Source organism: Lagopus muta, chromosome 8 (genome assembly GCF_023343835.1).
Source record: "Lagopus muta isolate bLagMut1 chromosome 8, bLagMut1 primary, whole genome shotgun sequence".
Lineage (NCBI taxonomy): Eukaryota > Metazoa > Chordata > Aves > Galliformes > Phasianidae > Lagopus > Lagopus muta.
The window spans coordinates 27038714-27066424 of record NC_064440.1 but is presented as its reverse complement, the minus strand read 5'-3'; the positions used below and the strand labels follow the sequence as shown (position 1 = coordinate 27066424).

At 42.4% G+C, this 27711-nt stretch overlaps 1 protein-coding gene across 2 annotated transcripts in view; it reads right to left on the bottom strand.

The window, feature by feature from the left end:
* HECW2 (HECT, C2 and WW domain containing E3 ubiquitin protein ligase 2) overlaps positions 1-25545 on the bottom strand; it is a 176624-nt gene extending 151079 nt beyond the window's left edge. The window contains exon 1 of one of the 2 annotated variants that reach the window (XM_048952762.1): positions 25249-25545. The gene's annotated coding sequence lies outside the window, so the exon portion shown is untranslated. Of the gene's footprint in view, positions 1-3156; positions 3269-25248 lie in introns of those variants that run through there. The other variant, XM_048952761.1, reaches the window with a different exon arrangement.
* Positions 25546-27711: the final 2166 nt, after the last annotated feature.

The following is a 27711-nucleotide window of genomic DNA, read 5'->3' as shown; positions in this document are numbered from 1 at the left end:
GGTGATGGGTGGATGGAATGGATGCCTTGTAGGTCTTCTCCAACCTTGGTGTTTCTGTGATTCTGTGTACATTTGTGGCATAAGTGACTACATCTCAAATTAAGAATCCAGAATTCACAACCCCACTGCAGACCTCAACAGGAAGTTTTACCAAGATGCTCAGAAAAGAGCCTGCTACTGCGCTACCCTCAACATATTACCTGTATGCTTCTAATACATGTGATTCTTTCTAAGTGTTACTTAAACTCTTCTATGAGTACAACAACATTCTAGTATCATGGGAGCCTGCTTGCCTTACACGCTCTACAGAAGGGAGACCCAATTTCATTTAAAACTGGATTTCTACAAAAAGAAGATAGCAGTCCAGACACCTTTCAGTCTCCATACCCAAATCACAATCACCCAGCGCTCAAGATATCAAAAAGCCATCATTGCCAAGGGTGGTAGAACACCTGAGGACAAGGCGCAGTGATCTCAACCCACACAGAGGTGCCCCAGCAGCATTTGTCCATGCTACATGAAGCTTTATCACTGCTTTTATTCTAACAGCTGCAGAAACAGGCATTTTCAACCTTTTCCTTAACATCACTGACCTTCCAACTGTCCACGAACAAGATGCCACAGTGGAACATCACAGAGACCTCCTGTCACTTTCTGTATAAAACGCATCCTATGCACTCAATATCAGCAGAAAGGAGCTAGAGCCTTCCTGAAGACACTAAGCTCAAGTATCAATTTGTAACAAGAATAGCTGATCACATTCTTCTCAGCCTGCAAGAGCCCAAGTATGGTTAGACAAATACCTCGGATCATTAACATCAGAGTGCCAACATACAGGCTTACAGCTACACAAGAGTACATGTCTCCTTTTAGGCAGGAGGAGGACTTTTACAAAAAAATGTTCAATTCACTTATCCACCAGCCTTCTTTGAAAAACCATATAACAACACGTCTGTTTATCCGTATTTCCACCTCCATTGTGGGGCCACAAAATTAATGCTCTTCCTGACAGCAACTTTTCTCCAGCCTCTTTACCTTCAGAACATCACTGGAGGATCAGCAGTGGGCAATATGAAAACAGAGGCTGAGCATGCCATGCACGATGGCAGCAGGACACCAACAACATCACCCTATAATGTGAAAAGCAGCACAGCTGGCTGTGTTCTTGAATGTAGGGTTTGAGCGTACTAATTAATTGTAAGCACGTATTTACATCTCATTACAGTGAGTAAGAAATGCTACACGAACAGGTATTTTGTCACTGTCTCCTTACGTTAGTATTCAGTAGTCAATGGAACAAAACCTACACCCTAAGCATCCTGTTTCTGTCTGAAGTTTTTGAAAAAATAAAAAATAAAAAAAAAATCCTGTTGAACTAAAAAAAAAAAAAAAAAGGAAAATAAATTATACTTCATAATTCAATAATACAATAAGCTCATTCAGTCCCATACTCAGAAAGCCCCCTCCTATTTTGTGGTGTATTGGAGCTTTAGTTGCAGTTTAAAGCATATTGGCACGTAAAAAAAAAAAACATACTCTGGTTAATTTTTTCAGTTACACAGTAAAGTGGGCAAATAAAATTTTATTCCACTTCTTCTCGGGGAATTTGACAAAACAGTATATTGTTCTGGCTGGCAGCCACTATTAACATCACAAGGTTCCTTAAAGGCACAACACCGTGAATTTAACAGGTTTGAAAAAGCACAAGTGTAAAACACAGCGTTGCCAAACTGACCTTAAAACCAAACAGCGAGATAAAGTAAGTGTTTGAGGAAGGCAGAGGGTCATTGTGGAGAAAGGTAGGTGCATCGAGACAAACCAGTTCTACAGAGCCTGCAAGACTGGCAGCAATGCTCAAACCTGCATCTGGTGCAGTGAGGCTGTTTGTAAAGCCAGGTGAGCAGCGACTGAATGCTTCTCAGCTACAGCTCTGGGAAGTTGAACTGCTTCCATGCACAGAGCTAAAAATGGTCCCCAGACCATTTTTTACATTATATGAACTCCATGCAACCTCAGAGTCCATTTTGAAGCAACATATTTAAATTCCAGCGTAAGATATAAATAAGGTAAGACGTATAAATAGGTACACACACACAGAATAGCATCCAGTACCCATTGTGGTATCTCCAGCTCTGGTGAAAGCATCTGTATTTTTGAACAGCAGCTATAGAATACAAAGGAAGCATGAGGTTTGTTCCTTTCATATGCTAATAATGACATCATACCTCGTGGCTGGACGCTGCCACCACACACCTTCCTCACATCATCTTCTTCACCTAGAAGGAAGCCTTTCCCAAAGGAGTGGAAGAACTGGGGAAACTGAGGATGCAGCTCTGGCACTGGTGACATGCAGCACGGTACGGGCCCAGGTGGGATCACAGGTACCAGAGAACCAGCACTGAACACCTCATAAACATTCCAATGCAACGCTGTGTAGTGCAGTGATTTTGCCACTGAGCACCCTCCAAAAATGGAAGGATGCTATAAACGCACTCTGCATGCTCCCGGCATCTCTTCAGCAACAAATCACGAAAAATTAAATTATGTAACCCTTATTGTCTGTAGACAACACATGGTGCATATTTTGGCGCCGCACGGCCTCAAAATGATTTTTCAGTTTGTTCTTTTTGCAATACCCTCGAAGGCTAGGAGAAAAAGAACAAACAGCATGCTAAGAAAAAAAAAAAAAAAAACAGCCATCTCCACCATACGCCAACAAACAATGCAGAAAAAGAGCCAGAGCGGGAGCATAAGCCTACGTTTTGTACGGGAGAACAGGAAAGAACGGCAACATCCCCTGCTCTGAAATCACCACGCCTCAGACCTGCAGCGCTTCTTCTTCCCCACCGCGGACGCCGCTAAGAAGAACAGCCTTACGCACGCATAAAGACACCGAACAAACGGCGAGGAGAAAACGGGCGACGGAATCCATCGCAGAGCGCCGAGCGCCCGCGGCATCCTCCCCGGGGGGAGAGAGTTACTAAGAGCCGGCGCCGAAAGGCGAACCCGGCGCCGGAGCGAGCCCCACGGGGCCGCGCAGCACCCGGCCGCCCGCTCCTCCCGACCGGCGGGCACGGAGCGCGCAGGCCGCGAGCCGCGCACCTGCCCGGCCCCGCGGGAAGCCCCGCCGCGGCCCGGCCCCCGGCGCCCACTCACCTCGCCGCGGCTCGCACTGCGGCTCCGCTGCCCGCGCCCCGCGGAAGGAGGGCGGCTCCCGGCGGCGGCCCGAGTCACCCCGTCCTTGCGGCAGGCGGCTCCCGCCCGCGGCGGCGGCCCCTCCGCGCCCACGGCGCGGCCGGCGCCTCCCCGCGCAGGGGCGCGCACCGCCCCCTCGGCGGCGGGGCCGGGACCGGGCCGCCCCTCGCCGGCCTCCGCCTTCGCGCCGGCCCCTTCCCCGCCGTCGCCGGTGGGCGGGGGGCGGCCGGGCGGGCCGGGTCGGGGTCTGCGGCGCGGCGGCGGCCAGCGGGAGCCGCGGCGGCACCGGAAAGAAGCGCCCCGAGGGGCAGCGCTGCAGCTGCTACATTGTTACCGCGATTTACGAGCTGGCGCCGTTAGCACGCCCATTACTTTCTCCCTTCTTCAGTCCTCGTACAGATATTAGCGCTAACAGTTATCGGGGTCATCGACGCGACCGAGAACCATCCCTCATCCCCGTTTCCATTTCAATTACCCTGGCTATCTGAAAGCAGTTTGGTGCGACCAGCTCTACGCCTCGCGTTACTCATCTATTTACCGCGTCTTGGACCATCACGGCGACTTCCTGAGCTGACTCCCGTAGGAAAAAGCGGTTACAAAAACGTAAAAGGAATGAAAACTTAAGGCACGCACTGCCACATCCGAGGACCAGTGCCGCAAAACACTGCAGAACAGCCCAACAGAACCGTGGCAATGCAGATGACAAGAAACACGGGCACGCACAGACTTAAAGCTCCGTGCCCCGGGTCCTGACACACCTCCCGCTTTGCTCTCTTTGCTCAGTCTCAGGAGAGCAAAATCTTGCCACAAGCACGGAGCACAGCAGTCGCAACTGCCCTAAGCTACGGCTGTTTTCTTTATCAGATGGCTACCAACCTACTAAACAGCAACTAAACAGGCTGCTTCACAAACTGTTTCTTTAGAATAACCAGCTGGCAACTACATTTATGTCAAAACGCAAAGGTCGTTCTGTACCGCCTGCAGTGTAATCTCAAAGCCAAGGGTTCGAAATCCTTTCCCTATGGAAGCCACGGCATTGTTGTCTGGGGCTTCAGTAGTAGGAAGGAATTTGCTCTTCAGCTCCGCTGTACGATGGGAGACAACTGCTCCAGATACGTGCGTACGCGGCTGCATTCCAAAGTAGGTCAAACGATGAAAGTCGTTAACATTCCTCCATCTATCTGAAGCTTTTACACTTTGTATGTATTACGCACATACCGGTGCTTACAGCACCGTTTGCACATGCTTCGAGTGCAAATGATCAGCGCCGCTGATGAGTCTCGCCCAAATTTCCTGACTTATGAGTACTGCTCTGATGGACCACTGCATAAATCCCTTTAGATTGAAGGCTCAGACGGAATGATCGTTTAAAGGCCAGTTGTGACTTGGTCATTCACAGACACATCCCTCTGATCTGCGGTACCCTCACTTGGCACGGACAGCACAACACCTATTTTACTGGCCAAAGCAATATGAAAAGAGAAGAAGTGAAATGCCAAGCATTTCAGAACATTTTTCATTATTTGTCCTTTGTTTGTGCTTATCTTGACATATGTATGATGACGAGAGAGGATGAAGTTAGCTAATGAATTATTCTCAGTGGATGTGCGAGCTGTAAGAACCATCTGACATGTGACACAAGTGGAGGCTGGCCTTCAGTTAAGACTCTTCATCTGTCAAATTAAAAAAATACAGAAATCATCACTGGATTTTCACATTTCTCTCCCTTTGAGAAGGCTTTTGCACCCCTCCTAGAAAAATCCTATTTTCTAGGATTTCTAGTAAAAATGTTAATATCTATGTATCTTTAAAGTCCCCCAGACTTCCAACAAATTGAACAGGCAGCAATTACAGCAGTGGTAAAACACAAAGGATTCGCAGAATTTCAGCATTACTACAGTAACTACAAATGCACCAATATACCTTTCTGGTATTTTCACACCAACCCCAATGCTACGTGTACAGCTCCTTAAGAGCACCTGCCTTTGGTGTGGCTTGGAGCTAGTTTCTATTTTCTCTGTAGCTGAACAGAATTGGGCCCACAGTAGAATATAAAGGCACGTCATAGACCAATCGCTGTTTCTTCTGTCTTCATGGGTGCTTGGACATCTACATGCACAATGCTGCTAAGGAATGGGCTAACTTTCAGAGCCACGCACAGAGGAAATGGGTAGCTAACCTTCATCAGGCTCCAAACATGGAGAACAACAGCCGGCTGCTCTGCAGCAAACACATGCTTTTTCCCCTCTTCCTTACCCTCTTGCCTTTTTTATTTTTCCTTATTTGGATTCACTTCCTTTCTCCTTTGCTAAACAGTCAACACAAAAGAAAATAACGTAACAGAAGCTCTAGGAAAACAACTTTGGCCAAGTGGGGGCTCCTACTCTGTTCCCTAGGACTGTAAAACCCTTCTGAAAGAGAAGTGCGAAGGCACAACAAATGGTGGCATACGAGTGGTTCAGAAATATCAGCAGAAAGCTAAGTTCAATGCATTTGAGGCAGAGTTCTTATTGGATGAAAGTTACAAAAGTTATTCTTCTCTCACCCACAGACAAGGATTTAAAAATAGCTGAAATTGTACCAGAGCAATACAGCTTTCAACAAATATTTGTGCTATTCATTCTTGAAAATGGTTCCACCAGAGAAAAAACAATTTTCATTCACCCCCCAAAATGACTCAGTAAGAGAACTGTGAAATGTTACAAACTCTACGAATCTTCTACCATAAAAATAAGCTACACATCTGCAATTTCTAACTGCTGCCCGTTCAATTCTGCACATAATGAGAATCTACAACATACTCATGAATGCATCCTCTATAAAAAGAGATTTTCAGCTGCTCTAATTTCAGTGACATAACAAAAGAGGACATAATTCAAATAAGTCGTTAGATGACTATTAAAAAGCAAGATGCACGCTGCCTGACTGTACGACTTCGTTCCTGAAAAAAATACCTATGAGACAGGTACTGAAAAAGCAAAACCTAACTTTTCAGCAAACATCAAATAAAGTAAACTATGTACCAGTACTTGCCATCTCCTTTCTCTTCCTGTTGACTCTCACTTGGAGCAAAGGACAAATTGATGGATCATTACCAAAGGTCATCATCTTGCACTGTGATCCGCAGCAGTGCGCACAAAAGCAAGATCCTCAGAGCAAGTAGCATTTCAGTGCAACGGTTAGAAGCATCTGAAGACCAGAAATGCACATTAAGTAAAGATTTTGCATTTTCCTAGTCGTTCACCTACGTGAAAGACAATGGGCCAAGCTGAATACACAAAATGAAAGTTTTGATGTTGAGACCATCAAAAAGACAAGTGAAAAAAGGCTAAAAGGATCAAGTGGAAGAACACTGACATGGGATGGAAATGCAGTGCTGCACAAGACTTCTGAGCAGATCACGGTACAGCAGGTGAAAGCATCAATTGAAAAATCACCACAGATGCCAAAACCTGCAGAATGTATTCTCAGCTTGTCCGGCCTCCTTTATGTTGCACAAAAGACAACGAGAGCACAAACCATCTGCAGTCCCCAGTGGGGGATTTTGGTGGTATAAAGGAGTCCCTGAGTGACAGAGGAGTCACACAGCCCATGGGAGGCCACACAGCCCTGCAATCGCAGCAGTGGAAGGGGGAGGGCGCAGCACAGAAAAACATGACTGGATCTGCTGCCCCAGCTGCCTGCAACTGGTCCACAGGCCCTCAGGGCTGCTACCATCTGCTATCATCTGGTGCCAGGACAGGCACGCATCCAGCCAGGGAGTTGAGGGGCTTCATGGCAGCTCTGCACCCTTCTGTGCATGGAGCAAATGGGGCCATCCGGGCTCATCTGGTCACAGTGCTAATCAACAGACCCTAATCTGACAAAACAGCCCTGGATGCAGCTCTGAGCACTTGCCTGAGCTGCTCCTCTGGTATTGAGCCCAGCGTAATATTAGTATATAAAACAAACACATGGCCAACTTGGAATTTAGAAAAATTTAAGCCATTAATGAGTAGTATATTAATTACAAATATTAAAGCAATCTCCTACCAATAATGTTGCATTAAATTATGGAAACAATTCTTAGGTACAGAAATGAAATTTGCTGCAGTTCCTAATACTCCCAGATCCTGGAACAGATCACAGAGTTGTGGTTAAAGTGATGATAATAAAACTAATTGTGAGTTTCTGTTGGTACTTGCAGAGATTTAATTTTACAGCTGTACCTTTGGACAAGTAATATAGAATTACATCCACAAACACTGCATCCAAAGTCATACCAAAATGTCACTTGTAAAACACACTTTTAAAGATCTTATTATTTGACGTGCCTGCCAAATGTGCAGAGAAAGCCTGCAGTACTGGTAGGCTGTTCCAAGGTAGTATGTTCCAGTACCAATGGATCATGCTTTGGTAAAATGAGGATGCATCCATAACCAAAGGAAATGAACACTTTGTTCTTTTGCAATATTCTCACTGAAGGAGATAAAAGGAGTTTGTGGGGAAACAGTCCAACAACATGCTGAGAAATCAGATGATAGAAAGCTTGTACCGATAGAAAGAATGCATCTAGACATCAGCGAGGCTGAAAAGGGGATCCCAGGACTGTTTGGGAGCCCTGGAGGATTTAACGATTCCTATGGACAGTAGCAGAACAACTTCTGATTTTCTCTTGAGCAGGAAAGGCTCAAGCAGGGGACAGAGAGCTGCCACAGTACTGATAACACCACGTGCCCCCCTTCACATCGGCCTACACCTCTCTAGACAAATAATCACAGAATCACAGAATTGTAGGGGTTGGAAGGGACCTCCAGAGATCATCGAGTCCAACCCCCCTGCCAAAGCAGGTTCCCTACAGTAGGTCGCACAGGTAGGCATCCAGGCAGGTCTTGAACATCTCCAGAGAAGGAGACTCCATGGTTATTTGAATTACACACTTGGCCACTAATTTGACTAGAATCCTCAAACAACCTCTTTAGGAGTTTTACCTTTTCCCACAACAGAGATAGTTACAATGTAGGTGCATCCAGTAAGGAAATAAACCAGACACGAAGTAAGCAAGCAATGAATTTTCTTTAAATGGCTTAAAGCAAGCTGTCTTTTCTTGGGCAACCAAGCAACAGATTACCCTATTGACATCAATTCCTTCCACATCCTGTGTGGGTTTGAACGTGAGATTAGCAGAGCTGGAAAATGCCCCTGCAGCTGAGGCAGAAATACCACATCCATGTCTTACCCTGAGTGAAAGCTTCTCTTCAGGAGATACGCGTGCTTCATTGGATAACATGAATATATGCCTCGCTAACAGGCAGGATATCCCCAAAGCCCTAACAGCCTCAAACATCATTTCACTCCCCATCAAGATTGAAACCCAAAGGAAGAGTTTGTATTTTGATACTTTCACCTTCTTGCTACTGCGAGGTATTACACAACTCCAAGTTTAATTTTTGCCTGGCATTTTCTCCTTGGCATTCCAGGGAAGGATAGCAGAAGCGAACCATTAGATCATAGCAATGGCAACATGCATTCCATGAGAATGTAACCTAACATATTCTATTTTTCTAATATACTAGAGGCTGCACGACCACTTTGAAGTGTTGCAACTTAGCCATTCCTAATATACACTCATTTTATTTAGGCACTGCCGCTCCACTGTGTGAACCAGCACTTTTTTCCATAACTAGCTCAAAAACAGTCCCAGGAATAGAGGCATGTAGGTGTACCACTTTCTTACTAACTTTACATAAAATGTTACACAAATTCCTCTGCTCTATGGTAGAAAGATTTAACTAAACAAAATTGAAATTCTTACCCTGGTTTCCAACAGTAGTTGTATATATTTAAAAAAAAAAAAAAAAATCCAAAAAACCTAAGCAAACCAAAAATTTTATTCCTGAGACATACAGATTCTGAATACCTAGATCAGGGAATTGCAGTGAGCAGTCCTCAGCCATACAACACAAAGAAATAAATGCTCCAAACTGAAGTCACAGTGAGGAGAATTGATGGGTCACAAAGAGCCTGTGCATTACGCGTACACTTAAATTCAAACACAAATTTCACTGTTTAGCTGTAGAGGAATAAATTAAATCATGTGCTTCAAGTTAAGCCAAACAACTACACTGCATACCAGTGAAAAACAAATCTCACTGCATTAAAACTGCTCGGGAGAAGAGCGATGACACACGGATAGGAAATGACAGCAGCAAAGAATGCGTAGAGAAAGAAACTACTTCAGAAATTTTCTCACTGACAAAGAACAACAAACAAATACTTGGTTTTACAGAGTAAATAAGCACACAGTACAGAACATAGGAAGTAAGGACCAAGTAAGAACTTCAGAGCTTTCAACAGCCCACTGCTGAGTTTTATGCCCAGATCACCATCTGCCTGCGGTACCTCTAGAAAACAAGTGGTAGTGCATACTCCTGAAAATGCTCAATATGCTCATCTGCACAAGAGTTTATACTGGAAACTAGTGGTGAGGCCTTGCAGGTGCTTTGGGAGAGCAGAGTGAAAAAGGAGGAGGAGAACTCTTGAGACAAATATTCCAAATGCAGAGACAGGGAGAAAACGTTCTGAGTAAGAGCAGCAGTCCAGAGTGTCTGCACCAACTCTGTGAAAAGCACAACGTGGGGATAAATGGAGGAAATAAATCTCTAGTTATTTACAGCTTTAAATACTCTGATGCACAAATTACAGCTCTCCTAGGATATCTGGAGCACGTGTTGAGCAGATCAAAGTCACTCATATCCTGGCATATTTGGATCAGGAATACCTGTCAGGCTCTGGCTGAGCTCAGGTCACTGAATCAGACAACTGCTTAAACCCCACACAAGATGTGGGGCTGATACATGATTCAGAGCAGGAATCCAAGCTAGAGCATGGCAAAAATTCAAGGAGTATCCATAGCTCATGTAATTGTCTCAATTGCTTTCACAAGCAGCATTATTAAGCAAAGGAAGGCAGCACGCTATTCTACATTTCCAGTTGGCCTTGCCTACTTTGCTCGACAGGAAAACTAAGATGCCTTCTGTCTGTGAAGTTCTACTGTAGAATTCCCAGGATTTATCATTCCCACTACATCAACACCTCTCTGTTGTCGGCTGTTTGGGTTTTTTTGCTTGATGAATGCAAGCCTTAGCTATGGCCTTACTACTTACTGGCCTTACTACAACAGCTGTTTTACAAGGCAACTTTAGAGAAATGAAATGTTACTTCATGTTTGCTGGCAAGTCAGTCTGAATGCGTTGTGCAGTGTGGAATCAGAGATGTTTAAAGCAATGTTGCATAGAGTGATATCCCAAAAAATAACTCTGCCACGGCAGAGAGCAGTCTACAAGTGCAAAAATACACCTTGTTTAAGGATTCCATTCCAGGGGACAAAGACGACATTATTTGACCATAGATACTAGAGAATTTTGCTCACGAGTCGATCTGTGCAAGTGTCCTGTATGTCATAGGACAGAACGCTACAAAGTGTGTTATCCTGCAAAGCAAGCATTACTAGTTGTTTTTTTTCATTGTTGTTGTTTTCTGAAGATAGAGAAAAGATTGCAAATCACATTTGAATAGCTAACTTAGTTCTAAGTTAATGTATCTTATTAAGGATGAGTAGAATTCATTTCTTACTGCAGGAGTTGAAAGTATCAGGAAAAAAGAAAGAACGAAAAATACTTAGTGAAGCCTCGACAACTAATTCATGGTATTTTACCACATCATTATCAAAGGTGTCTGTGTAACATCAGTAAAGTACAGTATTATTGGAGAAAACATCACCACCACTTAATACTCTAATGAATAATGAATGCTAGTGAGGCATTAAGCTACTACTTTCATATGATATTATAGCATGACTTCAAGAGAGGCAGGTAGGTACTCATAAATGTCAAGAAACAAAAGCACACCCCAAAATAATCCAGTAATAAACCACTAAATGATCCTTATGATTATGACTTGACATTGGAGAATATCATAAACACATATTTGTGAAATTTCTTAATTTGCCTAAAATTACATGCAACATGGAGAAGATTGCTGCAGCCAGCACTCATTTCAAGTATTAGGCCTGTTTGTTTTTGAGAAGCACTGGGTGAGACACAACCAAAAAGTGGCAGCAAAAGAAATATTGTTTCTCCCACAGTAAGCTCACTAATGTAAAGCTTAAAAATGAAGCAGAGGCACATTTGTGCCCAGACCTTTGAACTGCACCATATGGTTGAGGTTCAATTAAGCAAAGATTTATCAGTCCCTGATTGGAACACATCCAGGACTCGCTATTTCTCAAGTCCTTGAGCCAGAAGACTAGACAAGCAGAACACGCAATTTTCTGGGCTCATGAAATATCCCATACACTTTCAAATCCTCAAATCAAACAAGGATTATTTAATATATTCTCAGGTATGCATTTCTAAATCTTAGAATAAAAATAGAACAGTGATATGAAAGCGAGAAAAGGCAGTTTGATCTTACAGCTCTAGCCAAGGTAACATCTCACCACCATCAAAAAGGTGAGGTCCTAATCCCTACCAATTCTCCTTGAGCATCTGCTTTGATAATGGCTTAATCATGTAGCAGAGATTGATTGATTTGCTAAAACACCAGAAAAAGAACCCAGCAAAAGTGTGCATTTTATTGCTGAGATGGCAAGTAAAGTGGGTTCCACGTGCAATGCCATAGGCACAAGGCCTGATTGAGAAGAGACAGGAAGAGAAGGCAGCAAGACATCTTCTGTTTGGAAGCACAAAGCTGTTACTCTGATGCATAATTTAAATGTGACCCTTTTCTGCTCCCTGGAAACCCTGCTTCTACTTTTACCCACATTTTGTGAGTTCATTTGCATCACACATAAATGCAACCCTAAATTCACAAGCAACAGAGAAGCCCATGACTTCAGATCTACAAATGCCAAGAATGGACAAAGAAGTAAAACCTTCAGAATTAATTAGGCAAGAGTTTTACCCAGATTAATACTGGAGAAGATACCAACATATAGATATATATACCAACAATATATATATGCAATGGTGTGACTGCGTAAGAAGAAACATAACTTCTTCATTCTTGAATTTATGATCACATGTATTTCAGTTATTTGATACCATACCTAAACCCAGAATCAGAATTACAATGAAGTAGGTCATGACTTTTTCCCCTTCAGACAGAAATATCACAAGAACATGGTTTACAATTAAAATCCTAAAACAGGATTTAGCAGTAACGAAGCCAGTCTAACACAAAGCTTTTACATGAAACTGTAAATGCTTCTTTTAAATTCTGTGCAATGCTGTAGTCAAATACTGCTTTTATAGACAGATGGCAGCGTTTGTTTTTTTGTTGTTGTTTATTATAAAATGCATTTGATCACATCTATTCATTTCACCAGAAAAAAAAAAAAAGAAAACAATTTGCAATATTTCAATCCAGGAAGCTTAATTCTCCTGCAGTCATCATCTCAATGTATCAACAGATTTCACTGCCACTGCTGCTACAAAAGGATTAGTCCATCTCTGCTGATATTGTGTACTGGAAAATACTGCAATTGAAGGGTTTGATCAGGGCTGTTAGAAGGGTTTTATTTGTTGTTCCATTTCACAACTTTCACCTCATCATTGCAATTTCACACACACTGGAATACAGCTTCTTTTACAGTAACACTACAAAATATTTCTGCAGCGCTGCTTTTCAATGTTCCCAGCCATCTCAACTCCACGGAATAGCAAATAATTTCCAGCACAGCAAGCATAACATGGGAACAAGGAGCATTACTTGAAACCAATCTGAACCATCAGTTCAGAGCAAAATGTCTGTTTACAGCATCTGGGTTTTCAGTTTACAGAGTAATACTGGGACACTGTAAATGATGGCCATTCCACCTTGAGACCTTTCTCAATGTGTTCCATTAAATTCTGATTAGAGGAGATGCTATTTCTTGTTTTGACAGATAAATGCAAATTTACCTTAACAGAAGGGCACAGCAAAAGCCTACCTGCTGCTCTGGTACTGTAACCTTTTTATCATTATCATTTTACACATACAGTATATATAGTTAAGTATATTATTTCAATTACTTCAATAAAAGCAGGCTTTCTACACCCTGATGAGGCTGCATAGGAAGCTGCTAGGCAGATTCTCAGCCAGGTACATGTCAAGGGACAGTTTTATGTGATCTACTCAGAGTTATTCACAAAACAAAACCAATGCTGGAAACCAAGAATTCCGCTGTTGGACTCTCAAGCAGCATACACTGATATCAAACATTTGACATCTGGGCACCAAGCTCTACTTTGCTGTTCTACAGCACAAAGATACTTTCTTTCTAGAAACCATTTGAACTGTTTATGTTCAGAGCTTTTCTACTTCTTTTCAAATTTGCTGGGGGGGATAAGGAGGAATACAGTGAGGTTATGTACTCTTCTGTTTCCAAACTTTTTTTTAAATCCAAGAACCAGACACTACTTCAGAAAGGAGACCTATGGAAAATGTATTCATATTTGCACAAGACAAGTGAAAAACACTTAGCATTTAGGCAAATACTCTACTAAATTAAAAAGGTACCATGTATACCATTTTAAATATTCATCAGAAAAACTACAGAAATTCCTTACTTTGCACTTCAAAAGTCAATAACAGCTGGTAAACCACAAAATTAAAAAATATATTTCTGCAAGATTGCATTTTGCTTTTTGGAACTGAAACTCCTTACAGACGATGAGGCCATCATCTCTTGTTTTGGGTACCACAAGGACCTAATGCCATAGGAATTATATACCAATACAATACCAATATAGGAACCAGTGAATCATGGCTAAATCATTTCTGAGAGAAAGTTTCAGGACATCAGGGCAAACAACCACAGTGCTACCTTTGCCCACAAATTCTATAAGGAGTAGCGATGTCCTTCAAAACACACTGTGAGAATACAGCATATACCACTGCCTGTAATGATCATGCCCATACAGGATAAAATCTGTGCTCACTGCATCCTACAGTCTATCACTTATTGAAAAATATTCCCACTCTGACCTTCTTACATTTCTGACACTGCCTTGCTGAATGCACCTGCGCATTTCTAAGTGTCCAACACAGATAAAAGAAGAGGCTACAGCTCCCAGATTGCCAGCTTCTCTTCCATATAATATTAGAACTCTATTCTGACTGGAAATCTTTTACAGTCAAAAGTAACCAAGTGAAACAGAGGTGTCACTCCACAAGGATTAGAATTCTACGCTGCCACATGAAACACTGGCAAGTGATTCAAGGCAGGAATTATAACCTTGATCATAAAATTAACAGCAAGGAGGTTTTCCTTCTGCTTTCCAGTTTGGCATAAGATAGTCTAAAATTTCCTCCTGTAAACCAAACTCATTTAACAGCAATATTCTGTTTTCATCTGTATTAACAAAAAGCCTGTGTGCGGGTGTTTCCATAAACACCCAGTTAGCTCAATTACAAACTTCTGTTTGGAAAGATTACTCAAGAGCTTTGGGTGGTGCGAGCACAAAGCTGTACCCTCAGCAAGCTCCTCTAGAAAGCAACCCATGCGCATGGATCTTGCTTTCACTCACATAAAAATGGTCATTTCTCATTCTTTCATAAGATATTTTCTTATCTTTTTGAGTTTCTGAAAGCCAGGGTTCTTACTCTGACACTCCAGGGAGCAAAAAGACAAAGTCCCGTGACTTTCAGTTTTATCTTTCCCACCGGCTGGAAAATGAAGACAGAACAAGCAAAGTTTTCTGGGAGCTGTAGTACATTCCTTCTCTTCTGGGACTCCCAGTGCACTATGTGATGTCTTGATGTGGAATACGGATAACAAAAATCATAAAACCACTGCACCTCTCCAACTACTACAGATACAATCATTTCAGTAATAAGAATGAAAAAGAAGCACAATTCTGGGAATTACGTTCCCAAAGACTTTCCCTCTTGTTAACTGAGAAATGCCATTTAAAAAAAAGTACTTCAAGTCTAACTTTGCAAAAAGAAAGCATAAAGGGAACGCAAAAGGCCAGTGTGAGAGCTGCCAATATCAAGGATGAAGTTCTGCACAAATAACAGCGCATGCATTTGCCCAGCTGACTGGTACTTAATGCACAAATAGAATCTCCAGTGCTAGACTACTTCTTTGTGTTCAAAAACACCAAGAGAACTACATTGTAGTGTGAACAGGCTCTCCAATATCAACCTTACCAGAAGAATTTTACTATTCTCTTCAAGGAATGTGTGTTCATAAGCACTTTTTCTGAGCAAGAGCTAGGAAGCTCATCTCAGTTTGACATGGAGTATTACAAATAGAAAATCCATCAGCCATTAACAAACAAGGTCTGAAGAGAGCGACAGTATCCTATAAAGCAGTATTTAGGGCAATTGCATCTTAATATAATGAAATACTGCACCTCTGGAAGTACAGAAAACTCTGCATTGTTTGCAAATGCACTTAAGCCTTTTAAGCAGACCATCACCTTTCTGTAAGTACAGCAAAAATGACAGCCAGTAGAGAAAAATCAAGCAATACTGAAATAAAGCTTAAATGGATTAATTTCAGGAGATTCAAAAAATTAAAACAGCAATATAAATCGCTGCTTAAGTCTTTAGTACAAATTAAATTATGCTACTCTAGAAAACTACATGTGTTATCTGCGTTATTAACTGTCACTGTTGAAAATTCTTTAAAGAGATAATGCCCAAACTTTCCAGTGTGGAACTGGTACTCACACTGCACTACAGCATACTGCATTAGTCCCACAGGCACCAGCACAAGGCAGATGCTAGTGGTGGAGGTTGTGCTCTTCCTGTTTAACCTACTCACACAGACCCAGATTCAAATCCCCAGGTCCTGCCATTCAGTCCTAAAGGACTACCAAAATTTCCAAGCAGATAAACGATTGTTTTCCTCTCGCTGATGAATGAATCCTGCACACAATGCACAACAGAATTCTGTAATGAAAAAAAAAAGGCAAGCTGTATTCTCTGTTAGTGCAGGCATTTGGCTTACACAGCGTATCAGGCTGCAGCTCCCAGGATCCGGGCCACGCTCTCCAAAGCCACGCAGCAGTCTGCCTATTCATAGAATAGCAGTGCAATTCAAAAAGGACAGATTTATTACATAGTACGGCAAAACCACTTCCAAAAATACATTCTGCCCTTTCATTATATTCAAAATTAAATTGTTGCCCACGAGGGAGCATAACATGTTAGTCAAAATGTGCCGTGTCCCTCACAGGAAGCACTACGCCTTTGTTTCCTAAGCATCCCCTACCTCATTTTCTGATAGGGTTCGACTGTGCTGCTGTTTCCATTCTCAAGCAGAAGTCTTCCTTCCAGTAACAATCTGAAAGCAATATGAAGGTGACACCAGTCATGTCCCAGTGTATGGGCCTTCGAGACTCCTGTAATTCAGTTTAGGATGTCTGCTGGATATGTCACTGGCACTAAAACAAGAGGCAAGCCTTTACAGACTTCAGTTCTGTTTCACAAAAAGCATCTAAGCAGGATTTAGAGCTTTCGTCTTGCAAATTTAAAAAATAATTAAAAAAAAGGAAGACAAAGAGCACTGATATTGGCTTCATTTGTGATATTACAATTCTGCTACAATATTGTATTTTCAGGCACGTAACCAAAGGCCATCTCTCTTACTAAAGGTAGAGAAGGTTGTAATATGAAAAACCATTCAAAAATTTTTTTTCTGCTTTCATATGATGTTTTTCTCACATTAAAAACTAACATTTACAGTGCCCAAAGCATGAGAAAAAACAGTAATACAAAGAACAGACTTGGTTTGGTGTTTTTTGGCTTTTTGGGGTTTTTTTGAGTTGCACAGATGTAAATAAGGAACATTACTGTTCAGAGGAGCATTATTGACGATGTTTACAATGGATTCAAACACCTGATAGATTTCACTGCAACCTGCTTACATGACATACTGTTTCTCAGCAGCAGCATAGGCCACTGTCCATGTACCAAATATTCTGGTATGATTTTGTTTGATTTTAGTGAAAGACACACAAAGAGTGGCAAATAAAATAACAGAAAACACTTCTGTCATGGCAGGGCTATCGCGCTTTGAAATGTTTCAGATGGGATTAGACTTGCCAGATACGTTTAAAACTGAAATTTATGCACTAACTTCTCAAGGAACAAGGACAGTGTTTTTACGTGACTCCCATATTCTTTCAGTTTAGTGCCTGAAAATGGGAGAATTGGCTCAGAAAGGTGAAAACACATCAAGGACTGGAGCCACACCAGGCTTGATGTGCTAAAACCCTGAAAATACGGGGCTAGACTGAAACACTGACAAATAGCAGCAAAAGCAGAAACTGACTCTCCATTCCCATAACTCAGTGATGCAATGAGACCCAAAGCGTTGTCACTATTTCTTGTGCTCCCAATTTCTTAGTACTGTACACAGAAGTTAAAAATATTACATCACTGCACTTTGGCTAACTTCTACTTGCTGAAGTAAGTCTGCGTGCCATAGAAACATTATTTATTTAAAGCAATGGGATTTCCACTTACTCCCAAATGAACAGATGTCATCCCAGATACTGTAGACTTCTCAGAAAGGAGCAGAGTGGCAAATTGACATTTTCCAGATATTAAATGTCCCTCAGTCGAGTGCACGGTATTCTCTTTCTTTGTTTACAAAAGTGAGAGTTCATAACAGGAATCAATCTTTCACTTAGTCATCTTATTGGATCTTTGTTCAACTGAATTAATAGAAAAAGATCAAGAAAACAATACTTCTAGAAAAGTTCAACACTTCTCATATATATATTTACACACTAAAGGTACTAATATTCGGTATCACAATTTGAGAACAGTATTGTTTGCTCTGTTCATAAAGCAGTGGAGAAATGGCTGATAGTTTTTCTTCCAGTCCTTTTCAGAGAATATTACGAACCTTCATAACCAGAACGTTGTACACGATGTATTTTAAATACTGCAATCACGGGACAGTGAAAAGAGAACCAAAACAGGAGAAACGTGAAAGCTGTATTGTGACAACACTTCAACTAGACTCTTCTTGTCTGCCTACAAAGACAGAACACTGCTGCAGCACTTGTTTCAACTATATCACAGTGTCCTGAACCACAGGTACCAGCTTTTACTCTAAACAAACCACATGTGAAAAGCAGACTAGGATCTATATTCACATGCTTGTTCACACCTATGTGAACACAGACTTTCCTGGCCTAAAGATTTCAGCCGGGCCGACAGTACGTATAGCCCAAAAGCATTACAGGAGAAAGCCATCAAGTGGGAAAGTATCCGGTTACTCTGTGCGTCCAATCATTCTAAAGATGTTAACGGTTAATACAGATCACTCAGACAGGAAAATAAGAAACTGAAATGAAATACACAAATCTGAATTGGGTTTACATACAAATGATCTTAATAACAAGAAAATGATCTGAGAAATGGAACACTGACCTCACGTTTGTTTTCCTCATGATTCACACAAACTACCTTTTGCACATTATGAATGGAATTTGCTTGCTTACTGAGAGGTGTCTAGTAGCCCTATGGGCATGCTCAAGTATGCCTTCTGGCTTCCCTTTGCTATTTTGGCAGTGCACGGGACCCCACTTACATTTGCATGGCAACTGTTAGTGCTGGGAAAAGTCCAAGGGAAGAACACCAAGTGATCCAACCAACCATCAAAGGAAACAGACTTACAGCAGTGACTGAAACAGTCCACAGAGCTGAGGTTCTTCCTCCTATAAGGCACTCTCCATCACAGAATGCTAATCTGGATGCACAAATCAATCCTGTTCAGCAGATCTGATACATCCCATTTCTTCACTCAAACTGACAAGTTCCACCTACCGTTGAAGCGTTTAACTCGCACCCGAGGTTAAAAGAATTCTGAGGATGAGCACTACACAAGTGACGGCAGCTCTCAGACTGCACCTTGAACAAAGACTGCAGTTCTACTGCAAAACAGTAAGAGGAATTCAGGAAAGATCAATAAAAACATGGAGGGAAAAGTATTCCAAGCATGCTGGAGTGAAACTTTGTTGACTAATGACAGTTGTAGCAGTCATTTACCAATGTATGTCAAATACACGTCAGACTGAAAAGAACTTATCAATTATCAGAAGAGCAAAAAGGCTATAACTAAAAGTAATGACTTTACGGGAAAGTAAAATGCAACGGCGCTTTTAAGCAGGGAGTTCTACCAGAACATGGAAAAACTTGTTGTGAAAAACGCCATTCCCTGAAAAATTTTGAATAAGTGACCTGGTACATCACACAAAGCACGTGTGTTTTGCTATGAAACAGAAGGACACCCATGTTCTTAACCACAAGCTACAAAAATATGCTTATCTCCCTGTTCAGCCTCCAACCTTGTGCAACACCGATGATTCCCAGTGATGATTCACCAGGCACAAACGTAGGCTCCAAACTATGGCAGAGATGATGCTGACTGGGAGAGAAAAGGAGGTCTGTCACCATCCTGGTGTCTGCCTCCATCATGGTGTCTGCCTTAAATCTTATTGCCATGTAAATATCATTAGAAATAAATCTACATATAATCTTAGGCTATTTTAAAGACTACCTTGAAATCATCAGCAAGTTTTTTCTGGAGCAGAAAAGGACATAACATTTATAATTTCAGCTTTCAACTTTCAGTTCTTTGATCAGTCCTCTTTTTGAAAGTTTACCACGGAAAGCATGCTACAGTAAGTTTGATGTATACTTCATACGGCTACATTTTTATGTGAAGTGACTCTTCCTGAACTACACAGTAACTTTGGAAAGTAAAACAACAGATGTGAATTAACAGCTCAGATCAATCTGTTATTTTGGTTGCAAACTAAATTAGGACTAGCTTTTGATCCGTGTTTGTCACAGAATTCAAACAGAGCCTTCACCATTAACTATCTTTCTGTCAAACATTGTCACCTTCATGCAGCTTATGAAAGCATCTCAGAAACGCAGTTTTCATCTGACCTACATATCAGCTGCTCTTTTATGCTCCCACTTGGCATTCACAGCACTCTGCTGCATAGAGGGAGGATTCCTACGTTGCTGTTGTATCAGTGTGCTCTGATTAACAAGCAGCTTAAGCGCAACACAGACACTATACAGTAAAGCAACATTATTTATAACATTCAATGCCATTTATGCCTCTCTTCTTTAGGCAAGAAACTCGGGAGTGCCTTAATTTATCACCATTTATCTCCTTTTCCCTAGCGACCTTCGTATTCCCTCACACCCCACGTTTCTTCGCCATCCCCTTGGCTGCACCCCCACAACAAGGCTTCCTGGCACAGACGCTCTGTGAAGCAGCGTCAGCCTTACATCAGCTGGGAATCTCCTTCAACAGGAGCATCAGAGACCGAGTGCAGGGCTGCCTGCCTTCAGCAGCGCTCTTTTTGCTCAGGAAAGCCGCAACTCTTCCTCCAAAACAAACAGTAAAGCCAAAAGACACTTGAAATCAAACCAAACCAATTATATTCATCAACAGAACGCAAAATTATCTGTGTTAACATCCACCAGCTGCAGGCACACGAATACGAAATGCGCAGTCACCGACGTTCCAACACGGTTGCTCTCTGCTGCCATCTTCAGATAGACATCGAATCGGGATAAAGCAATAAATCTAACTTTCGGATACACGTGTGATAGTCTCAACCGGGTTGGTTGAGATTCCAAGCCGGAGACCCAAGTGGAACACGGACACCTCGGATGCACGGCGCAACAGCGCAGCTCAGCGAGCCCTGTACCGACGTCCTTGCGCTCCTCGCGTACAAACCGCTGCTTGCTCACGGCCCGTGCAGGATGGCTCGCGTGAGACACAGCAGCACGATCGCACCGAGGAGCTCTCAGCCTGGAGACACACCGCAGCCTCCGCGCGAAGGCTGGAATCTACCTAGCCCTGCAACCGACCGTAACCGCTGAAACACGAACAGCTTTTTACCGCTTTGCCGTGAAACACGCGGAGCTTCGAGAGCGATGCGAGCAGCAGAACGGAGCGCCGCCCCGTGACAGGAACGCGCTACGACCAGCGGCGCCTCGCGCCCCTCCGCCTCAACGGCCTGCGCGCGACAGGCGGGAACCGCCCCGCACGAGGCGCGGCTGCGGCCGCATCCCAGGCTCAGGTCCGGCTTTCGCAGCGGCGGTGAGAGCGAGGCGTCACCTCGTGCCAGAACCACGAGCGGCGCGGGGCCCAGGCACAGCAGCAGCCTCCCAGCAGGGAGGGGAAATAGGCTGACGCCGTTTCTGTCATCCGGCAGCAGCGCGGCGTGACTGAAGATGGGCACCTTTCTGATGTTCTGGCTAATAAGCTACAGGAGAAGCTAGTCTGAAGAATTCTCATATCCTTTCCTGCAAGTAATTTAGTAATTCTGAGCGAAACACACCAAATGCTTGCAGCTACAGCTGCAAGAACTATGCCTGCAAACGTGCAGCTTGTCAGGTATCGTGCATCTCCTGCAAAGTAGGTTAAAAACAACTTGTCTTCAGTGACAGGCAAAACTGAATATGGTTAAGGTAACGAAGCAAACTCAAGAGACCACTTTAGAGGAGATGCACATGAGTTAACATGCAGATGATCTGTCTCGTTTCCATTTGCAGGAGAGTGAACGTGAGAAAATACAGATGTTAGAACTGGGACATGACACAGCCAGGCTGGTTGCAGTGGAAAGGCAGCACAGCAGCCAGGTAGAGACTGTTTTTCCATTACAACTAATATTGCATGCATTTCTGGGGGTAAGCCAATTACCGTTCCTCCTCCCTCCCCAAAGACAGGATAGCACAACATGCACAGGAAAAGAGGGGGCAAAAAAAAAAAAGTATTAGTTTTTGGCTGTGAAACAGGAAAATCATTATTTAAGTGCTGAAGGGGATGAACTACTCTTCTCTCTGTAGAAAGATTCCATAGCACAGACGAAAGCTTTGCTGTTTGGGGCTACATCCAGAAAATAGAGATTCATGGAACATATAGAGCTATTTTTTGTTTGTACGAATGAGGATGGATGGGTGTGAAGTGGGAAGCCCAGGAAATTGCTTTCTTTTCCCCCTTCCCTCCATAATACTTAGCTTAAAAATAATTAAACAAACACAAAGCAAAGAGCATTTTTTCCAAAACTCATGATTACATGATGAGTTCTGATCCTTCTGACTAACCTAGTTAGTGGGCTGGCTTCAGAAGTATTCCCATCTATGTGCTTGTGCTCAGGACATTTCTAGTCAGCTAAGTGGTAAACAGACTCACTGCCTGTAAGCTGACACTGCTTGGGACTGGACAAAATACTCCTGAAAAAGCTTTTTCATTTGGGTAAATATAAATCTGATCTGTTGTTCCTGCACAATTGAAACTGCTTTCTAAGACACTAGAAGTTGCCAGGACAGACAAAAATACATTTGCTCTTCATTTGGAAGAAGTATGCAAGCCAACAATATCCTGCAAAGCAAGCTGATGCAGACTTGGTATGACTCGAAAGGCAAAGAAACTGAGCATCAGTGGACCCTTTGCGGTGGGACTGAACAAAAAGGCTAATCCATGCTGAAATCTGGCCACAAGATCAATAGCAGCCACTTTAACTGCAAGGCCTTTCTGTCCTACCTTCTCTTCCTCCCTCCTATATAAAATACAATGCTAGAGAGTCCTGTTCCCCCCCCCCCCCCCCCCCCCACACACACACACACACCACACCCCATAGCTTTTATAGCAGCATTTACCTACTTGCTGATTTTGCAGATAGTTGATTTAATCATCAACTGTGCCAAGGGCTGATCTCTATGGTGATTAGCCTCCTCTCATTCTTAATACTTGGGTAAAACCTACATTTTGACTTATACCCAATCCCAAATGGGAACCTAGGTTCCTCTGTAACTCTGTCACCTGCTTGTTTCTCCTTTCTCCAATGAAGCACATTACCTTGACTTCAGTCTTTCACAGGTCAAGAAAAAAGGACACAACTTGCAGATATTTGTAGAAATAGTTCCAATCTAACAGCAAGCCTGAAAAATTCAGGAAGTTTTTTTGTTTTTTTCCCCTCTTTCAACAATTACCAAGAGACAGAATGTTAACTAAGGGAAGCAGAAGCAATAAAAGAGTAGTATCTGGAGAATAATTATGATCAGGTGAGCTTTCTTGACCAGTTCCCTGTCAAGTCTGACCTGACAAGAAGTTACTGGAATTTTTGTGCTGTCTTCTGTGTTGCGTCATCTTGTGTTGTCTACAGCACATCCAAAAAACGGTGTCAGAATTGAATAGCTTGCACAGTGAGATGCAAAATATTATCAGAAAACCAACTAAGGTGCAAGTGCAGAACAGGCAACTGGAGCTCCAGATACAAGTGAAGATAAGGGGAGAGCAGCAGAGGGAAGACAGACATCAGGTGAAGCACTAATGGTGTGAACAGGTGGCTAAACTCCTGTGGAAGCATTTTATGAAAAGGCAACACAGAAGTGGTAGAAAGACTTTATGACTCTCACTTTAAAAAGCATCTTTGTAAGTCTTAAAATACCTGCTCCAGGAAGACCAAGCAACAACATTAAAGTCAGATACAGAGATTCATTCTTTAAATGACAAAACTCTCAAACTTACCAAATTTTTTTACAATAAAAATTGGAGATCGATTACACTGCAGATTTTTATTTGTAGCATGAGAAGAATTCCTAGAATATATTATTTTTTCTACCTAGGTACTAGAAAAAATGGTTGAACTTCTGAAGAAATGTAAAGCAGCAGCAGAAATTAAACTGAAAAAGTCCCACCAGAACAAGTGGGAGTAGTTGGCAATAGAACTACAAGTCGTTAGAAGTAGCAAGATGGTATTTCTGTCTATGCACCAAGTCACCCTTTAAATCACAAAGGCCTCTCAGGGGGTGTGATGCACATTCTTGATCTTTCCAACTCCAATGCAAGTGGTTATTTTTTCAAGATCAAATTTTCATCTTTCATGTGATTAAGATGGGGGGAAAGCTCTTAAAAGCTGTTTGCTTTTTTGTTTGTTTTAAATCAGGCTCAGGAGGCTGTCAATCAAATAAAGAGGAGTGCTGTGGCCAACCATATGCAGCATAATTCCGAATCGCATTCACCTCCATCCGCTGAGAAATCATTTGTCAATGCATTGCCTCATCCTAGCACTACTTCACAGCAGTACCCAAATTATTATAGTGTGCATGGATTACCATAGTACTTGGGGGAGAAAAGACTTTTAGATTTTTACAAGGTATTAACCAACACGAAGTATAATTTAAAAAGTAGTAGAAGTACTTTGCTTGATATTTTACATGCTGCTTATCAGTTTAAGTACTGTTCTGTGATTGGGAAGAGAATTTAATAGCAGGAGACTGCTTCTACAGAGCTTGTTGCTATTCCGGCAAAGACAATCTCAGTTTCTGTCCCTTCCTCTCTTCCCAATGTCTCTATTTTACACTGTGCTGAAGAAACTTGTGTTTATTACCCTCCTACAAGAGGGGCATCTTCAAGAGAGCATTATGGTGAACACCTATACATTAGCATGGGAAAAAGATTTGAATAAATGTTTGCCATTTCACCCTTTCTCCCACAGCTCAAGAATCAGAACACAGCTTGCGTTTAACTGTTCTCCCTGCAATTCTAACTGCTGCTACCTTCCCCTGATCACAAGCTGGAAGAAGCTCACTGTTGGTTCAAACCAATGTTTGACAGCCTGCAGCTACAACCTGTGAAAAACCACCAGCCATTGAATCTGGAAGAGAGCATCTCCAAGAAGGTGTTCAAGAAAACACATTCAATTTCAAAGGCAAAACAAAGAGAACAAATGCGGCAAAGTACTTGAGACCTCACAATAACTCAGAATTTCAGTTACCTAAACTTTATTCCATCCCTTAAACAAGTATGGAGAGCAGACTCCTCTTTCAATTCTAGCAGCAAAAACATCCTATGTACAAGATAGCTTCAAAATACTGTCTCTATAATTAGAAAAGTAATGTTGCATGTACTCCGTGTTTTGTTGATACTCACAAATCAAGTTTTTGACTGAAAACTAACTCCCACTGTATTTTTTCTCGGTACTCAACTGTTTCAGCCCCCAAACCTTTACAGATAGCCTTTCAAAAAGCCACGCTTACCTTGTTTGCGTAGATTCCTCAGCTGTCTCCATAACTGGCAGCTCTTACATAGCTTTGTTAACAGCTTTCTAGGAGACTTATATATTAAGCTATTAAAACTATAATCTCTATTTTTTGGGGGTGGGGATCACAGAAGGTCCCCAATCCAATAACATCTCCATAAAACATTTTACTCCCAGAAGAAAAGGCCACCAGATCTTCCCGCTTAGACCTCTATGGAGAGCAGAATAAAGACCCACCCCCAGCTCACCAGCAGAAATGCCTACCTGAGCTGGCCAGGAAATGAGCTCACCTGGGTGATTTGCAGCCCAGAGCCACTTGCGTGTGCCACAACCAGGGGAAACATCACCTGCCTCCAGCAGACTCTGCAAGCACCCAGGTGCTGGAAGAATCAGGAACCTTACCTGATGCAAGATACTTCTCTATCTCTGAGAAGGCCTTGCAAATAAACATGCTTACTCACAGGTGGGGAACCCAGGAATAGTTGTTTCAATTGTAAATTACCTCATACCTCTCACCATTGTTACAGGGATTGTTTTGCATGAGTGACAAGCTTTCTAACAGAATTATCCTTTTGACTCAGATGCTTTGCATCATGAGGCTTCATACCAATTATTTTTTACATATCACTGCTAATGCATTACATTTTTGCTTTCATCACTTTTACCAGTTTTTGAATAAGCACCTGGCAAGTGCTATCAAAACAAATCTCAGATTGGTTTGCAGAGGGGTCAGGTGAATTGCTGAAAGCAGTCATACATCTGTGGCTAGATGCTGACGTGACCAGGACAGGGAGGAACTGGCAGGACTGGCTTCTAATGATAAATGGTGTCAGGGTCACGAGAGAACAAAAGCCTTGGGCTGTCTTAGCAGCATATAAGGAATTCATTAGGTGTGCAATGTTATACCTTTATAAGAATCAATGGAATTTAACTTCTCTTACATGTTCTCTCTGGAACAACAAGCTGGGATAAGAGTACTAGACTTATGCTGTAATAAGCTGAAGATGATTTTAAAACTGACAGTGGTTGCACTTCTTTGGACCAGCTATCTGCATCATGGCTTACTCAGCCATGTGGCCCTGCCAGTATGACCTATCTTCAGTACAAGCGTGTTGTACTCTGGTCTGCTGCAACAGAGCTGACTGCCCTTTCCTTTGTGACCAATGGTATTACTTATTTCTGTGGGATCTATACACGTTATTGTCAGTATCTGTTCAGTGAGGGAAGTCTTGTGTACTTCTGGAGCCTGGGAGTAGCCCAAGGATGCAGTGGCATTAAGTCACCCTGCTCCTACAGAAATCTGGTCCTAAACTATAACTTCACACAATAGTAGCCTGGACTAATTCTTAAAGACCTGATATTAAAGAGACTCCTTTCAGCAGATGGATACTGTGAGGGCGAGGGTGGCTGAGCACTGTGAAAGCCAGCAAATATTTTTCATTCACCTGACCTTCATCAAGTTGTGCAGCTGAAAAGCAGGCCTATGCAGCGTGACTTCAGATTCATCCCAGTCAAACTAGTTCTTTCAGAGATCATCTGGCACTCACTGCACCTGTTCCTTACACTGACCCAGATGATTTAGCACAACCTGCATGTCTCCACCTCCAGTGCCCCCAGCCAAACAGCAGCCAAAACTACATTAGTTTTGCTTGGCATTAACTCAAAGTGTAATCATTGTTGACAAAGTCTTCTAGAAGTGCTCTTAGCATTTTTAATGCCTTAGGTTTTTAATGAACGAATCCTTATTGAATGTGTAAGTAGGATGCCTAACAAGAGACAAATGGCTGTTACCACCCCATGCAAGAGAAAAAGCACACTGCAGCTGCACTGCATGACTTGTTGGCAGGGTAACAGAACCAACCACCCCCAGGTTTCCCACTGCAGGAGTTCTTACAAAGGCATAATGGATCTCAAGGGCTGGCTATGCACACCTCCCTTGTTCCAGAATCCTCTGCTGTCTTTAGTACAATTTCATCGACACTTACTTTATATATTGATATATCGAGTCTGATTATATGCCTGCAGCCATTAAACTTGGTATTTAAGTTTGCACATAATATTTCATTATACATTCAACACATACTATTGCTTCTACACTTATTTGGGTTTTCAGGAAAAAAAACCCCAAACATTAAGACAGTGCAATTGTAAAGCATTTCTGTACCACAGCCCCTCCTACCTTTAACGCTACCTTAAGGCTTGGCTGTGTCTGCCTTAACAAGCAATGCAGCTCTGCGGGATGCACACAGAATGAAACAGCTCTTCCAAACGTCCAGGACATGTTTTAGATACACTTTTACTTCTGATTTGATAGGACTAAATCACAGGAGAAACTGAGAGACAGCTCATTAGTGTTCAACCGAGAACCAGCAGTAAGAAGAAAACATGAAGTCTCCTTTGTGCTAAGACAACCATAATGAAGCAAATGATGCCACCATACCAATTAAAAATAAAGGATATA